We start from the raw sequence: 17,004 nt of genomic DNA, 5'->3' as shown, positions 1-17,004 counted from the left end.
TTTATCTTTTACCTCACCCTGCACTCATACCATGCTAATATCACCTCCCATACCCCCTGCTTAATCCATTTCCTCCCTGTGTGGAGTATACCCCTGTTAATAAATCTGTTAACCCATTCTGGTATGCATGATCCCCTCAATCCCCATTCTGGTATGCATAGTCCCCTCAATCCCCATTCTGGTATGCATGGTACCCGCAATCCCCGTCCTGGTTAATAGATTTGTTGTGTCGCAGGGCTCTTCTACATCTCAACTTTTGAGTGTGCTGACAAATCTAACTCCTATATCTCCACAAGTTAGTCTCCTGACAAGACAAGTCAGCTATGTCCCCAGGCTTTGTTACATCACAGAACCGAATATCCTGATATACCCAGCTGTTGTGCCGCTCTGCTCTGTTTCATGGCTACTTGTGAGTCTCATCACATACTTAGCTCTGCTGTGCACTGGGATCTGCTACAATACTCTTCTCTGATCTATCTCAACCATTAGTCTTCTAACCTTCTCAGCTTTGCTACATCCACAAAACTACTCTACTTTGGTATTTTTCCAACTCATCTTTGATATTCTTACGCCAATTCTGTAGTCTTTATACATCTTCCTTTCCTCCAGCTGCTCTCAGTTTCTACAAGCCTCATTGTCCCAACCCTTCACCTTCCTGCATCTACATCAGTCCATGCTGAATTCCATCTGTTTATCTGGACTAGAGGCTCCGAGGACCAACCTCACCAGTTCAGACTTTTATTTATGAATTATGTTTTAATATACACATACATTTATGACAATTCTTTGAATTTGTAGTCAGTTCGGTAGTTTTAGCATATTACATTGCTTGGCAATAATGAATTTGCAGCAATTGAATTGCTGCAGTTGCTAGAATTAATATTACAAGCTGACCTGGTAGCTGTTTATTATTCATATACTTCAGCCTCAATTTGATAATCCCCAGAAGATGGCCTGGGTTCTGTTGATGAATATACCTGCTCTGCCTCACTAATTTTAGCCCGGTACATGATAATATTGTATTTCACTACTGTACACATTCAGAGTTCCCAACATTCACAGTTTGAAAGTGAATTAATCATTTAAGTCATTGATAGATTTTCTGTGTTTTTGCAAGAGGAAAAAAGTGGATCCAGCAATTTTAATGAGAATAGATTTTATTTCTGTTCCAGTCAAAACCAAATAGGTATCTTACAGCTGAAAGTAACATTCTCTATGCACTACACATAAAAAACACTTAAAGAGTGCACAGCACCCACAAAAATAAATAGAAAATACTAATTATTGATACATGGTTTAAAAGGAGATACAATGTCAAACAAGAGAAAATACACTGCTCAAAAAAATAAAGGTAACACTTAAACAACACAATGTAACTCCAAATCAATCACATTTCTGCTGAAATGCAAATGGCACAGACAACAGGTAGAAATGATAGGCAATTAGCAAGACATCCCTTATAAAAGAGTTGTTCTGCAGGGGGTGACCACAGACCATTTCTCTGTTATCATCCTTTTTTGCTGTGTTCGTCACTTTTGCACTTTATCATTGCTCTCACCCCTAGAGGTACAGTATAGTAGAATGAGGTGGTGTCAACAACTCACAGAAGTTGCTAGGTAGTGCAGCTCATCCAGGATGGCACATCAATGTGAGCTGTGGCAAGAAGGGTAGCTGTGTCTGTCAGCACAGTCTTCAGGGCATGGAACAGATACCAGGAGACAGGCCAGTACACCAGGAGCTATTACTAGCTCTTTTCAGCATTTTTTTGCAAGTTTTCAGTCATAGGTGGTGTGAATTGCCACTAATACTTTTGGGGGCAATAACTATAAGTATACGGTACAGACCAAAAGTTTGGACACACCTTCTCATTTAAAGATTTTTCTGTATTTTCATGACTATGAAAATTGTACATTCGCACTGAAGGCATCAAAACTATGAATTAACACATGTGGAATTATATACTTAACAAAAAAGTGTGAAACAACTGAAAATATGTCTTATATTCTAGGTTCTTCAAAGTAGCCACCTTTTGCTTTGATGACTGCTTTGCACACTCTTGGCATTCTTTTGAAGAGCTCCAAGAGGTAGTCACCGGGAATGGTCTTCCAACAATCTTGGAGGAGTTCCCAGAGATGCTTAGCACTTGTTGACCCTTTTGCCTTCACTCTGCACTCCAGCTCACCCCAAACCATCTCGATTGGGTTCAGGTCTGGTGAATGTGGAGGCCAGGTCATCTGGTGTAGCACCCCATCACTCTCCTTCTTGGGCAAATAGCCCTTACACAGCCTGAAGGTGTGTTTGGGGTCACTGTCCTGTTGAAAAATAAATGATGGTCCAACTAAACACAAACCGGATGGAATAGCATGCTGCTGCAGGATGCTGTGGTAGCCATGCTGGTTCAGTATGCCTTCAATTTTGAATAAATCCCCAACAGTGTCACCAGCAAAGCACCCCAACACCATCACACATCCTCTTCCATGCTTCTCGATGGGAACCAGGCATGTAGAGTCCATTTGTTCACCTTTTCTGCGTCACACAAAGACATGGTGGTTGGAACGAAAGATCTCAAATTTGGACTCATCAGACCAAAGCACAGATTTCCACTGGTCTAATGTCCATTCCTTGTGTTCTTTAGCCCAAACAAGTCTCTTCTGCTTGTTGCCTGTCCTTAGCAGTGGTTTCCTAGCAGCTATTTTACCATGAAGGCCTGCTGCACAAAGTCTCCTCTTAATAGTTGTTGTAGAGATGTGTCTGCTGCTAGAACTCTGTGTGGCATTGACCTGGTCTCTAATCTGAGCTGCTGTTAACCTGCGATTTCTGAGGCTGGTGACTCGGATAAACTTATCCTCAGAAGCAGAGGTGACCCTTGGTCTTCCTTTTCTGGGGCGGTCCTCATGTGAGCCAGTTTCTTTGTAGCGCTGATGGTTTTTGCCACTGCACTTGGGGACACTTTCAAAGTTTTCCCAATTTTTCGGACTGACTGACCTTCATTTCTTGAAGTAATGATGGCCACTCATTTTTCTTTACTGTGCTGCTTTTTTCTTTTCATAATACAAATTCTAACAGTCTATTCAGTAGGACTATCAGCTGTGTATCCACTAGACTTCTGCTCAACACAACTGATGGTCCCAACCCCATTTATAAGGCAAGAAATCCCACTTATTAAACCTGACAGGGCACACCTGTGAAGTGAAAACCATTTCCGGTGACTACCTCTTGAAGCTCATCAAGAGAATGCCAAAGTGTGAAAAGCAGTCATCAAAGCAAAAGGTGGCTACTTTGAAGAACCTCTAGAATATAAGACATATTTTTAGTCATGAAAATGCAGAAAAATCTTTAAATGAAGAGGTGTGTCCAAACTTTTGGTCTGTACTGTATATCCAATTAGCGCAGAGGCATGTTATCTATCAAGTTGCACTCTATATGAACTAATCACACCACCAGCAGTGTATATTGTCTTTTGCAGCTTTTAACATTGTCCCTTGAAGTCTGGAAAAATGTGTGAATCAAAATTCACTCTGTAACATACTTTTTTGTGTTCTAGATGTAATTGTTCGTAATATTATCTAGTAGCAAAATTATAACTCTTAGAATGGAAATGGGGAAAATACATGTGTTTCTTATATATTCCCTGAGTTGCAAAAGCTTATATAATTCCTAATCTGGTAAATTGTGGAAAAATTTTAATGACTGGAAATTAATAATAGAGTCCTTTCATGGCCAGTTATTAAGAAAGGACAATTCTTTATTCCAAGTTTTTCCCTTTATTAAAAGGAAAATTAGGTAATGCAGATAAGAAGATGGAAATAGGAATCTTTTCCCCAGAAAAGTTACCTAAATTATGTTTTGTTCATGTAAATAGCTTTTTCAAGAGTATAATCTCTGATTTTATAGTTGGATGATTAGGAAGAGAATTAATAATTATAATGAGGGAAGTGATAAATTCCCATTGCAGTTTTCTTCAATAGAGACCCAGCCCGGTTTGTTATGACTTATAAACTAAGTCCTACTCTGGATAATAAGGATATTATTACATATATTACTCTAAGGATAATATTAGTGTCAGGATATTCTTGGATGTTAGAGAGTTCAATGCCTCCTTTACTTTTGCTTTTGAATAAAAGGGTTTTTTTACCCTGCGAACTTTCAAATAAATTTTGAAAGTTGTTTATGAACTTTTTGATCAGAAAGTCCGGACTATGCATGGGAATTGTTCTAAAAATATATTGGATTTTAGGGAGGATCATCACTTCATATAAGACTATTCTTTTCAGCCCATGTACCTGTATTTCTGATACAGTGAAAGTATTTGGTACTATTTACATGTCAAGGTTTCTTTTGTTATAATGTCCTCAAAAATATCATGGAGGCATATCTGGTTCTAATCGAAGTCAAAAATCAAAATGACGTATTTAAGTTTAGGGGTCACAACTAACATTCGGATGGCGTTAGTGCGTGTCTGTGTGCCGTCCATGATCAACATTGTCATCATTTATAGAAGCTTTGTGGTTTATTCATTTATTGGTTCACACATGACAATCACTGATGGTAAAAACTTACTGGAATTGTGAGATAATTATAAAACTGGCTATGGTTATTATTTTGCATTTTTACCAGACTATTCATCACATTCATATCATGAGATAATGACATTAAATAGTGATTAGCCAGTGATTGCAGACCTAGATTCTTCTGACCTTTACCGCTGCTCGGAGCAACTTTTATTGGTGCCACTAAATTCTCTGCTCAAAGCTTCTACAGATGGTAGAAGTAGGGGTTCTGTCCTTGTGGGTTCACTTATAAAGTGCTGTATGCCCACCTGATCTAATAGTATGAGGATCATTGATAGGCTGTAAGTCACACTGTGCACTACATGTATGTATTTGACTGGCGCCCTATACAAGCCTTATCCATCTGCATCGAATACTAAGTGACCACCTCCTTCATGAATGGTAGGTGTGCAAGTGGTTGTTTCATCAGTAGTTTGAACCTATGTTTATTTTTGCTGTATCTTGCAGTGCATTAGTTTTGTGACCTGGTATTGGTTAGTGTTGATGCCTTTTTTCTGCTATTTTTTTAGAAGAATACCTCCATAATATCATGATCTTTCACGAGATAAAACATTCCACAATAGGTACCAAAGTGCAGTATATAAACCATATCAGTGTTCTGTAATTGCTACATCAAGGGACTGAGCAATTGGATATCTCTGGATTCTCCCACAATCTAATTGGACGTCTGTGTCCTTTCAGTAAAAATCTGCTAATAAATTATTTTAAAAAATTGAGAAATTTAACTGTGCTTTTTGACCATCACATGAATCCTACCTACCTTTTTTGGATGATTCATATGTTTCCATGGTTGACTCTGTTAGTAAAAGTTTTTGTAAATGACATAAATGTTATTCTTCTGTCCAAAATGTATGTTAAAGCAAACCGTGGTACTAGCAACAGACATGGTAGTGTTTGAGGAAAAAACTCCCATACTATGGCAAAAAATATGGGAGCCGCTAGGAGGAGCACTATCGTCACTGCTGGCAGCAACCATCCCAGCAGTAGCAGTAACAATCACAGGTCTCACTCATCAAAGGCAAAGGAGGCCACCCTTTGCTTCTGACATGCATAGACATAGGGAATAAGCAGAGGATGTAATGGAATATATGTCACCTTATTTGTCTCAGTCACAGCAGGATGATATAGCCTCTGACAGTGACACCATCAGCTTCTGCTTCTTTGTCCACTAACCCATATCACCCAAAAGGCTAAGCAAGATTCTACACCAGAAAAACAACTTCTTTCAGTTGATTGATTGGAAGAAAAGCAGTCAGCTTTGTATCTAAAAACATAGAGGACATGATTCTAACACCAGCTGTGTTGCTGTGTTGTTGCTTATGTCATTAGACGAGGATCTTATTGGCCTTAGTAAAGCATAGTAAAAGTGATGACTAGCTAAAAGATCCTCTGGGGCAACTTTGATTGTTCTGTGGTCACCTCTTGGGCAGGTGATGCTGGAAATGAAAGGCTTGGTTGTGGTAGTGGTGAGTCGTACGTGTAAGCATCTGTTGTGTGAGAATTCATTTGCATGTTTTTGTCAGACAACTCTTTGTTAGTCTGCAAGCTATGCTAGAGGGAAATAAGCCATGGACATCCTGACAAAGAACTACGGCTATCCATCAGCACATGAAGCAACTTCACCTGCTCATTTGAGGAAAGCTAGCATGCCATTAATCATATGAAGCCTCAAATTATCCCACTCCTCCTTCTCTTCAGGCTTGTCTTTCTGGCAGCCAGAAAACACCCTCAAGTGGTATCTGGTTGGTGTCTTAATCACCGTCATCATTGTCACACACAAATACTGCTTGCAGTACTTTGAACCATGTCTTGCAGTACTTTGAGTATATTTTCTCCATGAGGTCCATGTTACTGTTCAAGATTGGCACCCCAAACATCAGATGTATCCAACTGTGTATTTTCTGTGACAGCGCAAGAAACACTGGCCTCTCTGATCGGCGATAACATTATTACCACTGGTTAGAGAGATGCAGTTCCCATGCTATCAGATGACATCTAACATGTGAGCCAGCAGCTGTGACCAGCGGTAAGAAGTTTACTGCCATTCACAGGCGATGACTTAAGAGAGCACTGCCCTCATCAGCATGTGCCTGCTGTTGCTGACAGAAGGGAGAGCAGGCAAGGCATCAGCCAGTATTTATCAGCCAGTGCCTGTTGAAGAAATAGTTAAATAAAAAATGATGTGGGTCTCTTCTATTTTTGATAACCAGCGCAGGCAAAACTGACAGCTAGGGGCTGCAACCCCCAGCTGTCAGCTTTATCATGGCTGGTTATCAAAAATAAATGTGTCCCATGCCATTTGTTTTTATTTATTTAAATAAACAATTTAAAAAATGTCTAGGAGTCTCCCCATTTTTAACAATCAGCCAAGTTAAAAGAGACAGCTGGGGGATGGTATTCCCAGACTGGGAAGGGGCTATGGCTATTTTCTACATTTTGCAGCCTGCAGCTGTTCATTTTGTCTACACTGGTTATCAAAAATGGAAGAGATCCCATGTCATTTATTTATTTATTGCACAGGCGCCGGCTGATGAATACTCTCATGAGCCTAGCCTGCTTTCGCTGCTATCAGCGACAGCAGGAAAATGGTGATGAGAGAAGTACTGTAACCTTTTTACCACAGGTCACAGCTGTCATCTGACAGCTTGGGAACCATAGCTCTCCAACCAGCAGCACTATCACCTATTTAGATGAATGGGCTCCAGGTTCAGGTTCAAATTTGGGTACTGTTCTGGACATCTAAGGGTTCACCCATCACGAGTGTCAAGGAAACAGATGGACACTCCAACTCATCTGCTTGTGATCCAACTAGACTCTCACCTGGTCCAGTTGTTGGTGTTGCTGTTCTTGCTCATTGACAAATGATGGTGTATGGTGAGTGAGCCTTGCTTGAGGATTACATTGCAAATTACATTACCTTTTGTAGAAAGGGGTGCCTGCTCTATGATCTCACATGCAAGTGAATGCAAACTGCTTTCTTAGCTTGTCTTTGATCTCCAAAGTGCACTAAATCAAAGACACCTGGAGCAACTACTATGAGCAGGGACACTACACGGCTCACTGGGAGAATGTTTTGAGTGGCAGCGAAGCACCACCAAAAGCGGAACAGGTGGTAAAGCCTTTGAAACTGGGAGCTACATTTGTTTCCACCACCAAGCAACAGTTATCTGTCCACCTACACCTCGTCTGAATCTTACTCAACAAACATTCTGAGCAGTTACAGATCACAGCTTTGGTTCCATCCACGGACCTCATTCTCTTGGCTCATGCAATGTAAAGAACTGCCAAGTACTGCTGTACCTCAAGCAGCAAATCTTACTAGAAACAAAGAAGTTTCAGGTTTTTAAATGTGATAGATCTTCTTTGATTTTAGGTCTTTCCTAATATGGTAAATGGTGGTAAAGGTTATCGTGGGGGGCAACTTGAGAAGACATTTGGAATAAGCTGGTATTGTTGACTGCAAATTGGATGGCCTAGGGGTAGGAGTATTTCTTTGAACTTGACTCTCCAGTTACACATTCTTCCACTAACACATCTACAGATATGGTCTGCATTGTTTGTTGTCTTTCAAACAAAAAAGCACAGTTGTAGATATGTTATGGCATAATACAAGACTGAAAATACAGCCAAGAAAATAAGAACAATTTAATATACAGGAGAATTCAAAATCAATAAAGACTAGAACACTATTAAATGCAGCAATATCCAATTGCCATAAGCGGCACAAAACCTTTCTAGCGATGGCGCCTTTTAAACAAGCGTGACTTGTAAGAAAACCTATTATATTCAAAGTGCTTTATTCTGAAGCAACAGACCTTCTAGCAGCTCAGAGGCCAAGACAGTTTCTATTAGAATCCCTCGAAGGGCTGAATACAATTTATGAGCGTCAGGTAATAGAAAATTTGTTACATTTTATAAGAATAAAGGACAAGAAATTGAGTAAAAAAGAAAAGAACCATGACGGGTTCAAAGACAAGTAAGCTCCTCCACATACGCATATATAAATGATGAGTCAACCGGTGAGTATTTTGAATACATTTTGGCTTCAGGAGATCTAAGAGTTTCTGGGTCTCACATATAAAGTTGATAAATAAAACATGGCCAGATCTGAAATCCTTTTTATTTTATTTTCATCTTTTAAAAGGATAAAATATATGTATGTCTCACAAAGGAGAAAAATCTGTTCTCACACACAGAGTGTAACGCATCTAGAAATAAATAGACGGCAGCTTTGGTTTTGTGGATGTCCATATTCTAGAATAAAATGTCCATACAACAGTAACATTAGTATGTTGATGTAAAACGTATAAATACTATTCTAGATTCATCACTGAGGTATAGTATTATGTTTTATTCATTCTGATCGATGATAGAGACATGCCTTGCAAAAAGACACACAAGTTGTGTATTGATAGCGTCTTGGTTGGTTTGTTACTCAGATGTTTCGTAATTTCTGAGGCATGGTTGTAGAAAATTAATGCCATGATGATATGACACAACAATTAATAGCAGAAAAATAAAGATTGGAGTCATTTCGCCCACAAAGAATTTCAGAGCACAGAACTTGCAGTGCAGTAATAAATTGCAGGGGAACCAGATGAACCAATGTGGAATCTTCTTTAAAAACCTTCGTTTTATTCAACAATTTTGTATTAAAGAAGAGAAGTCACAGCTTCACATTGAAATGTTGGGTTAACATCAATAGCAGAGACGCGTTTCGGTGATCTGACCTTATTCATTGCATATAGGATAACAGCTTGTACGGCGTATTATGTAATTCCCTGTAGGACACCTGATTGAAAAGAACCTATCCTAGTTGATAATGAACTAAATATATACAACTTGTTGGTAGAAATCATAGAAAATCTGAACATATTATTTATTCATAGTGGTATATCAACTCTTGTCACATGTTAATACCTTGCGGGGATATAGTTTTCACTAAATGTATCCACCAAAATTCACAAATACCGTATATACTCGAGTATAAGCCGCGATTTTCAGACCATTTTTGTTAGGCTGAAAGTGGCCCTGTCGGCTTATACTCGAGTCGTCCCAGGTGGTCGGCGGGGGAGGGGGAGCAGCAGGAGCCGGCGGCTGTCACAGCATCTTATGGGGCCATCAACCTGTGTATGTTTTTTCCTCTCCTCTCACAGTCATTGTTTGTTGGGGGCTGCCTATCCTTTGGGAATTTTCTCTGAGGCGAGATAGCTTTCCCTTTTCTATCTATAGGGTTAATTAGTTCTCCGGCTGTGTCGAGGTGTCTAGGATCAGTAGGTACATCCCACGGCTACTTCTAGTTGCGGTGTTAAGTTCAGGGTCCACGGTCAATATAGATACCACCTTCTCCAGAGTACGTCTCATGCTGCTCCTAGGCCACCAGTTCTTAACAGCCATCAACCTTTATGGAGCATTAGATGGGGTATATTATTCTATGGAGCATCTTATGGGGCCATCAACCTTTATGGAGCATTAGATGGGGCATATTATTTTATGGAGCATCTTATGGGGCCATCAACTTTTATGGAGCATTAGATCGGGCATATTATTCTATGGAGCATCTTATGGGGCCTTCAACCTTTATGGAGCATTAGATGGGGCATATTATTCTATGGAGCATCTTATGGGGCCATCAACCTTTATGGAGCATTAGATGGGGCATATTATTCCATGGAGCATCTTATGGGGTCATCAACCTTTATGGAGCATTAGATGGGGCATATTATTCTATGGAGCATCTTATGGTGCCATCAACTTTTATGGAATATTAGATGGGGAATATTATTCTATGGAACATCTTATGGGGCCAACTGTTGTGAATTCTGTTCTTGGGCTCCCTCCGGTGGTTATCAGTGGTAGCGCCGCTGTCTGTCCTTCACAGCAGTTATCAGGTGTGTTCACTCTGGACTGGGCTATTTAGTCTGGCTTCACCCTTTAATGAGTGCCAGTTGTCCATTGTATCTGGAGGATTCACATCTCTTCATGGTCTCTCTTGCTTCCTGGTCTTTTCACCAATATAAGTCCTGCTTGTTTTGCAGCCCACATTTTGTGGGCCTTATTGTTCAGTGCATTTCATGTTTTTTCTTGTCCAGCTTAATCTGTGTAAGGATTTATGCAGTCCAGCTGGAATCTCTGGAGAGGCAGATATACCCTTCATGTCTTTAGTTAGATGTGAAGTTTTTGTACTTTCTGTGGTGGATATTTTCATAGTATTTTATTACTGACCGCATAGAACTCTGTCCTATCTTTCCTATCTAGCTAGATTGGCCTCCTTTGCTAAATCCTGTTTTCAGCCTGTGTATGTTTTTTCCTCTCCTCTCACAGTCATTGTTTGTTGGGGGCTGCCTATCCATTGGGAATTTTCTCTGAGGCGAGATAGCTTTCCCTTTTCTATCTATAGGGTTAATTAGTTCTCCGGCTGTGTCGAGGTGTCTAGGATCAGTAGGTACATCCCACGGCTACTTCTAGTTGCGGTGTTAAGTTCAGGGTCCGCGGTCAGTATAGATACCACCTTCTCCAGAGTACGTCTCATGCTGCTCCTAGGCCACCAGTTCTTAACAGCCATCAACCTTTATGGAGCATTAGATAGGGTATATTATTCTATGGAGCATCTTATGGGGCCATCAACCTTTATGGAGCATTAGATGGGGCATATTATTTTATGGAGCATCTTATGGGGCCATCAACCTTTATGGAGCATTAGATCCTGCATATTATTCTATGGAGCATCTTATGGGGCCTTCAACCTTTATGGAGCATTAGATGGGGCATATTATTCTATGGAGCATCTTATGGGGCCATCAACCTTTATGGAGCATTAGATGGGGCATATTATTCCATGGAGCATCTTATGGGGCCATCAACCTTTATGGAGAATTAGATGGGGCATATTTTAATATGGAACATCTTATAGTGCCATCATTAATCTTTGTGCAGCATTATATGGGGCATATTTTGTATAGAGCATCTTATGGGGCCCATCATGAACTGTATGGAGCATTATATGGGGCTCCTGATTCAATATGCATATTCAAAAAACTTTAACCTACTGATGTCTCAATTAATTTTACTTTTATTGGTATCTATTTTTATTTTTGAAATTTAGCAGTAGCTGCTGCATTTCCCACCATAGGCTTATACTCGAGTCAATAAGTTTTCCAAGTTTTTTGTGGCAAAATTAGGGGCATCGGCTTATACTTGGGTCGGATTATACTCGAGTATATACGGTAATTAACTTTTGTTTTAGGTCCCCTCCCCTTAGAGGTTGTTAAACCCTTTAATTTCCCAACTCCTGCCTCCGTTATATATTAGGGAAAAATGTCTAGATGCTGCAGAACTTCTGTGTAGAATTTTATTAACGGCATCTGAAAGGTGTCTTCTGATCCTAACCTTCAGTGGACCACTAGTGCCACCTACATATTTGATATTATATGTACTACAGGTGATAATATAAACCACATTGCTCGAGTTTCTATTAACCCCTTCCCGACCCATGACGCCACATAGGCGTCATGAAAACCCGTGCCAATCCGACCCATGACGCCTATGTGGCGTCATGGAATGATCGCGTCCCTGCAGATCGGGTGAAGGGGTTAACTCCTATTTTACCCGATCTGCAGGGAGAGGGGGAGTGGTACTTCAGCCCAGGGGGGGTGGCTTCACCCCCCCGTGGCTACGATCGCTCTGATTGGCTGTTGAAAGTGAAACTGCCAATCAGAGCGATTTGTAATATTTCACCTAAAAAACTGGTGAAATATTACAATCCAGCCATGGCCGATGCTGCAATATCATCGGCCATGGCTGGAAACACTAATGTGACCCCCCCCCACCCCACCGATCGCCCCCCCAGTGCTCCGTTATAGGGTCCGGTCCCCTCCGTCCGCCTGCCGGCTCCCCCGTCCTGCTGTCCGCTCCCCCGTCCTCCTGCCCGCTCCCCCCCTGCTCCTATGTCACCCCCCCGTGCTCCGACGCCCCCCCCGTGCCCCGATCTCCCCCCCCTTATACTTACCGAGGCTCCCGGTCCCCGTCCGCCTCCATCATGGGCGCCGCCATCTTCCAAAATGGCGGGCGCATGCTCAGTGCGCCCGCCGGCCGGCAGATTCATTAGAGGTACATTTTGATCGCTGTGGTAGGTTCTATCACAGCGATCAAAATAAAAAAATAATAAATAAACCCCCCCCTTTATCACCCCCATAGGTAGGGACAATAATAAAATAAAGAAAATATTTTTTTTTCTTTTTCCACTAGGGTTAGGGTTAGAACTAGGGTTAGAACTAGGGGTAGGGTTAGGGGTAGGGTTAGGGTTACGGGTAGGGTTAGGGTTAGGGGTAGGGTTATGGCATGTGCACACAGAGCGTATCGGCCGCGGATCCGCAGCGGATCGGCCGCGGATCCGCAGCGGATCCGCAGCGGATCCGCAGCGGATCGGCAGCGGATCCGCCGCGGATCGGCCGCGGATCCGCAGCGGATCGGCCGCGGATCCGCCGCGGATCCGCAGCGGATCGGCAGCGGATCCGCAGCGGATCCGCAGCGAATTGGCAGCGGATCCGCAGTGGATCGGCAGCGGATCCGCAGCGGATCCGCAGCGGATCGGCCGCGGATCCGCAGCGGATCCGCAGCGGATTGGCCGCGGATCCGCAGCGGATTGGCAGCGGATTGGCCGCGGATCCGCAGCGGATTGGCCGCTGCGAATTCGAAGCAGTTTTCCATCAGGTTTAGAGTACCATGTACACCTAAGGAAAACCAAATCCGCTGTGCCCATGGTGCGGAAAATTCCGTGCAGAAACGCTGCGTTGTATTTTCCGCAGCATGTCAATTCTTTGTGCGGATTCCGCAGCGTTTTACACCTGTTCCTCAATAGGAATCCGCAGGTGAAATCTGCACAAAAAAACACTGGAAATCTGCTGTAAATCCGCAGGTAAAACGCAGTGCCTTTTACCTGCAGATTTTTCAAAAATCATGAGGAAAAATCTCACACGAATCCGCAACGTGGGCACATAGCCTTAGGGTTAGGGTTGGAATTAGAGTTAGGGTTGGAATTAGGGCTAGGGTTTGAAATAGGGTTAAGATTAGGCTTGTGGTTAGGGTTACGGATAGGGTTAGGGGTGTGTTGGGGTTACAGTTGTGGTTAGGGTTGGGATTAGGGTTACGGTTGGGATTAGGGTTAGGATTAGGGTTGGAATTAGGGTTACGGGTGTGTTGCGGTTAGGGTTGTGGTTAGGGGTGTGTTGGGGTTAAGGTTGTGATTAGGGTTATGGCTACAGTTGGGATTAGGATTAGGGGTGTGTTGGGGTTAGTGTTGAAGTTAGAATTGAGGGGTTTCCACTGTTTAGGCACATCAGGGGTCTCCAAACGCAACATGGCGCCACCATTGATTCCAGCCAATCTTGCGTTCAAAAAGTCAAATGGTGCTCCCGCCCTTCCAAGCCCCGACGTGCGCCCAAACAGTGGTTTACCCCCACATTTGGGGTACCAGCGTACTCAAGACAAACTGGGCAACAACTGCTGGGGTCTAATTTCTCCTGTTACCCTTGCAAAAATAAAAAATTACTTGCTAAAACATAATTTTTGAGGAAAGAACAATTATTTTTTATTTTCACGGCTCTGCGTTATAAACTTCTGTGAAGCACTTGGGGGTTGAAAGTGCTCACCACACATCTAGATAAGTTCCTTCGGGGGTCTAGTTTCCAAAATGGGGTCACTTGTGGGGTGTTTCTACTGTTTAGGTACATCAGGGGCTCTGCAAATGCAATGTGACGCCCGCAGACCATTCCATCAAAGTCTGCATTTCAAATGTCACTACTTCCCTTCCGAGCCCTGACGTGTGCCCAAACAGTGGTTTACCCCCACATATGGGGTATCAGCGTACTCACAACAAACTGGGCAACAAATATTGGGGTCCAAATTCTCCTGTTACCCTTGTGAAAATAAAAAATTGCTTGCTAAAACATCTTTTTTGAGGAAAGAAAAATGATTTTTTATTTTCACGGCTCTGCGTTGTAAACTTCTGTGAAGCACTTGGGGGTTGAACGTGCTCACCACACATCTAGATAAGTTCCTTGGGGGGTCTAGTTTCCAAAATGGGGTCACTTGTGGGGGGTTTCTACTGTTTAGGCATATCAGGGGCTCTGCAAACGCAACCTGACGCCCGCAGAGCATTCCATCAAAGTCTGCATTTCAAAACGTCACTACTTCCCTTCCGAACCCCGACGTGTGCCAAAACAGTGGTTTACCCCCACATATGGGGTATCAGCGTACTCACAACAAACTGGGCAACAAATATTGGGGTCCAAATTCTCCTGTTACCCTTGTGAAAATAAAAAATTGCTTGCTAAAACATCTTTTTTGAGGAAAGAAAAATGATTTTTTATTTTCATGGCTCTGCGTTGTAAACTTCTGTGAAGCACTTGGGGGTTGAACGTGCTCACCACACATCTAGATAAGTTCCTTGGGGGGTCTAGTTTCCAAAATGGGGTCACTTGTGGGGGGTTTCTACTGTTTAGGCATATCAGGGGCTCTGCAAACGCAACCTGACGCCCGCAGAGCATTCCATCAAAGTCTGCATTTCAAAACGTCACTACTTCCCTTCCGAACCCCGACGTGTGCCAAAACAGTGGTTTACCCCCACATATGGGGTATCAGCGTACTCAGGAGAAACTGGACAACAACTTTTGGGGTCCAATTTCTCCTGTTACTCTTGCAAAAATAAAAAAATTCTGGGCTAAAAAAATATTTTTGAGGAAAGGAAACACATTTTTTATTTTCACGGCTCTGCGTTATAAACTTCTGTGAAGCACTTGGGGGTTCAAAGTGCTCACTACACATCTAGATAAGTTCCCTTGGGGGTCTAGTTTCCAAAATGGAGTCAATTGTGGGGAGTTCCTACTGTTTAGGCACATCAGGGGCTCTGCAAACGCAACCTGACGCCCGCAGAGCATTCCATCAAAGTCTGCATTTCAAAACGTCACTACTTCCCTTCCGAACCCTGACGTGTGCCAAAACAGTGGTTTACCCCCACATATGGGGTATCAGCGTACTCAGGAGAAACTGGACAACAACTTTTGGGGTCCAATTTCTCCTGTTACCCTTGGGAAAATAAAAAATTGTGGGCTAAAAAATCATTTTTGAGAAAAGAAAAATTATTTTTTATTTTCATGGCTCTGCGTTATAAACTTCTGTGAAGCACTTGGGGGTTCAAAGTGCTCACCACACATCTAGATTAGTTCCTTGGGAGGTCTAGTTTCCAAAATGGGGTCACTTGTGCGGGAGCTCCAATGTTTAGGCACACAGGGGCTCTCCAAACGCGACATGGTGTCCGCTAATGATTGGAGCTAATTTTCCATTCAAAAAGCCAAATGGCGTGCCTTCCCTTCCGAGCCCTGCCGTGCGCCCAAACAGTGGTTTACCCCCACATATGGGGTATCATCGTACTCAGAACAAACTGGACAAAAACATTTGGGGTCCAATTTCTCCTATTACCCTTGGGAAAATAAAAAATTCTGGGCTAAAAATCATTTTTGAGGAAAGAAAAATTATTTTTTTATTTTCACGGCTCTGCGTTATAAACTTCTGTGAAGCACCTGGGGGTTATAAGTGCTCACTATGCATCTAGATAAGTTTCTTGGGGGGTCTAGTTTCCAAAATGGGGTCACTTGTAGGGGAGCTCCAATGTTTAGGCACACAGGGGCTCTCCAAACGCGACATGGTGTCCGCTAACGATTGGAGCTAATTTTCCATTCAAAAAGTCAAATGGCACGCCTCCCCTTCCGAGCCTTGCCGTGCACCCAAACAGTGGTTTACCCCCACATATGAGGTATCGGCATACTCAGGAGAAATTGCCCAACAAATTTTAGGATCCATTTTATCCTGTTGCCCATGTGAAAATGAAAGAATTGAGGCTAAAAGAAATTTTGTGTGAAAAAAAAGTACTTTTTCATTTTTGCGGATCAATTTGTGAAGCACCTGGGGGTTTAAAGTGCTCACTATGCCTCTGGATGAGTTCCTTGGGGGGTCTAGTTTCCAAAATGGGGTCACTTGTGGGGGGAGCTCCAATGTTTAGGCACACAGGAGCTTTCCAAACGCGACATGGTGTCCGCTAACGATGGAGATAATTTTCCATTCAAAAAGTCAAATGGCGCTCCTTCCCTTCCGAGCCTTACCATGTGCCCAAACAGTGGTTTACCCCCACATGTGAGGTATTGGTGTACTCAGGAGAAATTGCCCAACAAAATTTAGGATCCATTTTATCCTGTTGCCCATGTGAAAATGAAAAAATTGAGGCTAAAATAATTTTTTTGTGAAAAAAAAGTACTTTTTCATTTTTACGGATCAATTTGTGAAGCACCTGGGGGTTTAAAGTGCTCACTATGCTTCTAGATAAGTTCCTTGGGGGGTCTAGTTTCCAAAATGTGGTCACTTGTGGGGGAGCTCCAAT

This window comes from Ranitomeya variabilis, chromosome 2, assembly GCF_051348905.1.
Source record: "Ranitomeya variabilis isolate aRanVar5 chromosome 2, aRanVar5.hap1, whole genome shotgun sequence".
NCBI classification, from domain to species: Eukaryota; Metazoa; Chordata; class Amphibia; order Anura; family Dendrobatidae; genus Ranitomeya; species Ranitomeya variabilis.
The sequence above is the reverse complement of the archived record's forward strand: the minus strand, read 5'-3'. Positions refer to the sequence as shown.